This window comes from Alligator mississippiensis, chromosome 11, assembly GCF_030867095.1.
Source record: "Alligator mississippiensis isolate rAllMis1 chromosome 11, rAllMis1, whole genome shotgun sequence".
NCBI classification, from domain to species: Eukaryota; Metazoa; Chordata; order Crocodylia; family Alligatoridae; genus Alligator; species Alligator mississippiensis.
The window spans coordinates 74,494,056-74,501,063 of record NC_081834.1 but is presented as its reverse complement, the minus strand read 5'-3'; the positions used below and the strand labels follow the sequence as shown (position 1 = coordinate 74,501,063).

Genomic DNA, 7,008 nt, shown 5'->3' with positions numbered 1-7,008 from the left:
AGGGACAGTCTTATATCTAGATCACTGAAGTACCACTACTAGAGAAATGGTATCTTTGACCTTCAGCATGGACTAGTCGGAGGAGTAAATGTCCTCAATATATTTGAATGTATTTGTCTTCAGCGTACTGAAGACACATTGCTGCTTACTCCCTTTTGACAGGGATTCTTTAAGAACCCATAATAATGATGGTGGTAATACTAACCCTGTCTTGACAGGTAAAATAGGAAGTTAACTATAAAGTTTGGTTTTTAAACAAAGCTGTTTCTTAATGTTGTTGCTCATAAGTCTGAAAGCAACTACACATAATATCTCAAGACTGAAGAAAAAAAAAAAAAACACAATCATTTTACATTGCCCTAAACAGGGAGCTTTAAACTTTCTCTGCATCCTTCAGCAGCTGTTGCTGTCTGACAGTTATCCATACCAGTAGCTCAGGTGAACTTCACATGGTGACAGCCCTTGAATGAAACATCAAAGTGATACTTGAGACACCCGGCTCCTGTCCTTTAGCCCCAAATCATGCTTTAAGCACAGATCTTAATTTATCACACTCCACTGAGATTCTGCAATGATTCTTTTGCTGACCTTTACAGTGGGGATTTGTCTAGTTCAGCATCCTGGCTGGACACTGATAATCTATAACCAGTGATTTATTTATGCCCGTGATGAATTTTTTGGGGAGATTATAACATTTTGCAGACTAATCTTCTAGTTTATACCTTGGACCCACATTCATAATTACTGCAGGTGCTCACTAAGCCCTGCCAGTAAGTTTTAACTAATGATAGGCTGATGGAATCACAAGCCTGATCCATTAGCTCCCAATTTCCATGCACCCACTACATAAGGGGTATTCTGATCACCCGTAGGTGCATTTAAAAGGATACCATGCACAAGATGTCACATATGCCATAAGGCCATACCCAAAGCTTACTCAAAACCTTACTGAAGGTCACTACTCAAAAAAACAACCAACCAACCAAACAAACAACTAGCTCTGAAACCTCTGCATCTCACTCCTTCCTGCTGGACCCTTTGCACTTGGTACGTGTAAATTATTTGGGCACATCTCTTGCCATAACTAATATGAGAGACCACAATACCCTATGGGAACATGAGCTCTCAAAAGATATGACAGAGGGCTTTGAGAATCCAAAAATTCATTTTTAGAGTTCAGTCTCCCACCCCCCACAAATGACAAACTTTGTCACAGAAAGGAAACTATTTTCCAGCCAGTTGTGTAAATCACCACGCTACCCTCATTTTGCCTCCTCAAACAAGCAACCAGTTTTAACCGCTGTCTTGATCTAGTGCACATCTAGTCCATTATCTCTTAGCTGCTCATTTATGAATGAAAATATTTTAAGACCCCTCTTTATCCTCCCCAGCCCCACCCCCAACCCTCTAAAAACTAACAAACACGTAATTAACTTTGCTCTTGGTCCAAGTGCAAGACTGAGTGTGAGGTTTACTAGGTAAATTCTTTAAAAACATAGGATTTTTATGGAATCTTGGACACTGCCTTTGCTAATGTGAATGACACTGCTACTCTTTTCAGCAAGAAGTAGCACTGATCTAGTAGGGCTGTGTGAAGTTTTGGGTGGTGATTCAATTCGGAGGAGATTCAGCCCTATTCCTGGATGTCCTAGAATCCAAAAGATTTCCTTAGGGACTCAGATAGCTGCCACAAGACTAGAGCAGATTTAAGCAGCACCTTAAATACTTTGCTAAAAGGAGGTGGGATGATCCCTGTGCTCACCATTCATTACATGTTGAAGTGCTGTGCTGTAGCTGGGGGACACAAAGAACAGGGAAATGAGATCTGCGTGGAGATTGCCCATAGTGGGTTTTGCAGCAGGGTCTCTGTGCCTCCATTTAGGTTTTTCATTGTCCTTCTTAAGGGTCCAGTTGTACAAAGAGATTTGTACAAGAAAGCAAGAATTTGAAAATCAACTTCATGGCTTGAAAGCTGCTTGTTTTTTGGAAAAAAAACAGTCATTCAACAAAACACACTAAGAGTTTTACACGTTCTGCTGTGAACATAAAGCCTTCCCCAATAAAGGGGTCAATATACTCATAGCTGAATAGTTTGCCTTATATTGTATCTTAAAATTTTCAAAGCAGCAGATTCTCTACTCCAGGAAAACCAACACTTCACACTCACTCGCGCACGTGCTTATCTTGAATTCAGTTGTGCAGAGGAATGGAAAGTGTTTGCGAAATTGGGCCCAAGGCTCACCAGTGAACTTAGAGGGGAAAAAAATAATTATCCTGGTGTCAGATCTCTCCCTCAAGGCTTGATGAACCCCAGGAGACCCTCAATGCTATGGCAGAGAAGGAGAAGTGTGAACATCCTATACTAGATCACCAGCCCCAGACCCTGATTACATTTAACAGACTAAATATTGAGCATATGAATATATATATATATATATATATATAAAATCAAGGTATTCTTTTATTGTTGCAGTTTTTAAGAAACCCAGAGACCCAAGGTAATAGGTGCTGTCAAGTTAAGGAATTTAAGTTGCTATCCACAGGGCTTGCAGCCTGATTTCATGCTATCAGGTACTGAAGCTAAGATTGCAATCTACCCACCTGGTAATATTAAATTGGATAAACTTCCACTGCAGGCAGCTTAATATACAGCTTGAAGGTGACAATGGCTAGTCACAACACATACCAAAAAAACACACCTCTAGGGAGAATTTGTTTAAAAGATGAAAATCTCCTTCCCAGCCTTTCCCCCTCCCATCTGAGATTTGCTCACATCTAAGATGGAACAAGCCTTCCTTCCACAAAATAACCACCAGGCCAGTGGTGAGGGCATTTATCTATGTTGTAAGAGAATTCAGTTCAAGTCTCTAGCCTAAATCAGGTGCAGAAGAGCTTGAACCCTGATCTGTTGGCTCTTGGGTGATTCTCCAAACCACCTGGCTGTTGTGTCAGGAACATGTCAGTCTTGCTCTCTTGTAACATGGGCTCATGTAAACATTTTCTGCCACAAATGGTGTGTGTGTTCCTGGAAAAAAAAAATTGTTTTATGAACTGGAATTTATTACTGAAAACAATCCTTCCAAAATCCCTAACTAGCTCTAATGATCACCCAGCTGAAGTCAGACATGATTAGTGTGTGGCTTCTTTCAGCCTTCAACTGAGCATGCCTACATCTATTTTTGTTGTTGTTGTTTTTTAATCACATCCATATCAGTGATGGGACTAGGGCAAATCTGTGGACAACAGGAAAACAAATATGAAGTAAATGTGTACTTCTATAGAAATCTTTTAAAGCTATCATCAAAACGATATGCTCTATTATTTATATCCAACGTTCCAAATCCATATTTCATGAAACTTCCAATTACTCTTCTAACACAGTATTTATTAATTTAAAATCAGTAATATTTTTTTATGATCAATTTGGACTAAAACAGATGGCGAGCAGAGTTGTCATTCCCAATAACAGATTAACTCTTTGCAGGCTTCTCATTCTTTTGAGGCTGCTTAGAGATTTTCTATTAGGCCTGTGTGAATAGGGAACTATTTGATTTGGATTCAGCCAATTTCCATGCCAGAGACTGAATTCAGATATCTGAATTGTTTTTCCAATTTGATTCGGCCACATCGCTTTGGACAATCCAGAGACGATTTGGAGATTCGGCCATAGAGTATAATGGAGAAGCAATGAAATAGCTATAACATCATTGTCTTTCAGGTGATTTAGATGAAACCTTCAGATAAGGTAGCCTCCTCTGAGAGTATGAGGTATGCCAAGTTTCAAGGTGATAGGTATAGGGGTTTATGGAAAACTGTACCTCAAATTCCTGAAAGCAAAACTCCTGTCACATGTGTGTGTTAAGCTACAGTGGAGTGAAAACTGCAGGGATGGTAGCTCTTGCTTAGGCCACAAAGCCTGCCAAGTATCAAGGAGACAGGTAGAGGGGGAGCCTGGGCTCTGGGGCCCTGCACCTCTGGCTGCAGGCATGAAAAACTAGTGACATGGGTGCCGTCTCCCAGTCTCTCAGTCCTGATCCTCAATGGGAATTTACAAACCACTTTTCACAGACAGACCTATGAACTTCACTTCACTAACCTCCTAGATATAGTAACTCATGGACTCAGTATAGACACTGGATTTATGACACTCTACAACCAACCTGAGATTCGACTCCCCAAGTTCCTCCCCACTTTTACCTGCTACATAACCCTTCCCCCTACCCGAGTCTGTCTCTCAACCCTGAGACCTCCATTTCCATTCTCACTGACTGGCTTTGTTGCCTGCATTGCGTGCCAGCCTCTGGCTTCTTTACTATTCCTTCTGTCCAGGACGAGCACACACACACTCATGCACGTACAACTAATGATTCCTCAGTCTGACTAAGGTTTTTTAAACCCAAAAGCTTGCACAGAACAATTTCTCCAACTCTTCAGTTAGTCTAATAAAAGATATCAGATTAACTACCGATTATTACCCCATGGTCCTAGTCCATGTGGGTACTAATGATGCGGCCAGGAGAACCCCCGATCACTTGATGGCGGACTACTGTGCTCTGGGCGGCGTGCTGAAGGAGTTCGGTGCCCAGGTGGTTTTCTCTTCCATCCTACCAGTGACCGGACGAGGAAGACGGCAGGAGAACTGCATCAGAGAGACCAACTGGCGGCTTCGGCAGTGGTGTCTCGAGGCAGGCTTCGGCTTCCTGGACCATGACCCGCACATCACGACGAGGGACATGCTCAGCTGGGATGGGCTTCACCTGTCCCCCAAAGGTAAGCGTGTGTTTTCTTCTAGGTTGGCGGATCTCCTCCGGCGGGCTTTAAACTAGGCTCGTCGGGGGGAGGGGAGTACGAGGGCAGGGGAAGCTGTGGACCACCAAACCATGTGGCACCCACAAGGACAGCCCAGCCTGAAGAAGGAGAACATTGGGAACCTGAAAGCCATGGGGAGGCCAGCACAACAGAACAGGTAAGGAACAAGAAGGTAGGAAACAATGGGCCCCATGGGACTGGGAGCGGGGGGGCAGCAAAGGCACCAGTCGCAGGGCTCAAGTGCCTATATACTAATGCTAGGAGCATGGGGAACAAGCAGGATGAACTAGCGCTCCTGCTTGCACTAAACACCTATGACTTAGTGGGGCTAACAGAGACCTGGTGGGATTCATCCCATGACTGGGCGATACATATTGAGGGCTATAGATTGTACAGAAAGGACAGGTCGGGGAAGAAAGGGGGGGGGGTTGCACTTTATGTCAGTGAGCAATATACATCAACCCTCATCAAGACAGAATCCGAGGCGGAGGAAGTAGAAGGATTGTGGGTTAGGCTACATGGGGGGCAAGGAGAAAGGGATTTGGTGGTAGGGGTCTGTTACAGACCCCCACACCAAGGGGAAGAAATAGATGCGGGGCTCCTGAGGCAACTCTCGGAGACCATAAAAGCTAAAGAGGCGGTAGTCATGGGGGACCTAAACTACCCGGACATCTGCTGGGAGACTCAGACAGCAAGGTCCCATCCCTCACGCAGGTTTCTAACTTGTGTACAGGACCTCCACCTGACACAGGAGGTGCATGGTCCCACTAGGGGGAATGCCATACTGGATCTGGTATTGGCAACGGGAGATGACATGATAGGGGACCTCCAGATCGGTAGCTATTTGGGAGACAGTGATCACCTTATGATAGAATTCAACATAAGACGTCGAGTGGGTAAGGTAACTAGTAGGGTGAAAGTGCTAGACTTTAGGAAAGCTGATCTCATTGCACTCAGGCGATTAGTCAAGGAAGCACTGCAGAGTAGGAGTTTTGATGGGATGGGTGCCCAAGAAGGGTGGCTGTGCCTAAAGGAAACGATCCTTTGGGCACAAAGCAAGACGATCCCCGAGCGAGGCAAAAGAGGGAAAGGGGCCAGGAGGCTTCCCTGGCTGACCAGAGAAATCCAGGGCAGCCTAAGGGCCAAAAGGGGAGCACATAAAAAGTGGAAACAGGGTGAGATCACTAAAGATGAATATACCTCCTCTGCTCGTGCTTGTAGGGAGGCAGTTAGGCGGGCCAAAGCTACCATGGAGCTGAGGATGGCAACCCAAGTAAAGGACAACAAGAAATTGTTTTTTAGATACATAGGGAGTAAAAGGAAGGCCCAGGGAGGAATCGGACCTCTGCTAAATGGGCAGAAGCAATTGGTGACAGATAGAGGGGACAAGGCTGAACTCCTCAACGAGTTCTTTGCCTCAGTGTTCCTAAGTGAGGGGCACGACAAGTCTCTCACTGGGGTTGTAGAGAGGCAGCAGCAAGGTGCCAGACTTCCATGCGTAGATCCTGAGGTGGTGCAGTGTCACTTGGAAGAACTGGATGCCTTTAAGTCGGCAGGCCCGGATGGGCTCCATCCCAGGGTGCTGAAGACACTGGCCAACGTCATTGCAGAGCCACTGGCGGGAATATTCGAATGCTCGTGGCGCACAGGCCAAGTCCCGGAGGACTGGAAAAGGGCTAACGTGGTCCCCATTTTCAAAAAGGGGAGGAAGGAGGTCCCGGGCAACTATAGGCCGGTCAGTCTCACCTCCATCCTTGGTAAAGTATTTGAAAAAATTATCAAGGCTCACATTTGTGAGAGCCCGGCAGGACAAATTATGCTGAGGGGAAACCAGCATGGGTTTGTGGCGGGCAGATCGTGCCTGACCAACCTAGTCTCTTTCTATGACCAGGTTACGAAACGCCTGGACACAGGAGGAGGGGTGGATGTCGTATACCTGGACTTCAGGAAGGCCTTCGATACGGTATCCCACCCCATACTGGTGAACAAGTTAAGAGGCTGTGATGTGGATGACTGCACAGTCCGGTGGGTGGCGAATTGGCTAGAGGGTCGCACCCAAAGAGTCGTGGTAGATGGGTCGGTCTCGACCTGGAAGGGTGTGGGCAGTGGGGTCCCGCAGGGTTCGGTCCTTGGACCGATACTCTTTAATGTCTTCATCAGCGACTTGGACGTGGGGGTGAAATGTACTCTGTCCAAGTT

The 7,008-nt window shown here is 45.5% G+C and overlaps 1 long non-coding RNA gene across 3 annotated transcripts in view; it reads right to left on the bottom strand.

The window, feature by feature from the left end:
- Positions 1-1,957: 1,957 nt before the first annotated feature.
- LOC132244247 (uncharacterized) overlaps positions 1,958-7,008 on the bottom strand; it is a 48,350-nt gene continuing 43,299 nt past the window's right edge. For all 3 annotated transcript variants that reach the window (XR_009455836.1, XR_009455838.1, XR_009455837.1), the window contains one exon: positions 1,958-3,025. This is a non-coding gene — a long non-coding RNA (uncharacterized LOC132244247). The remainder of the gene's footprint in view (positions 3,026-7,008) is intronic.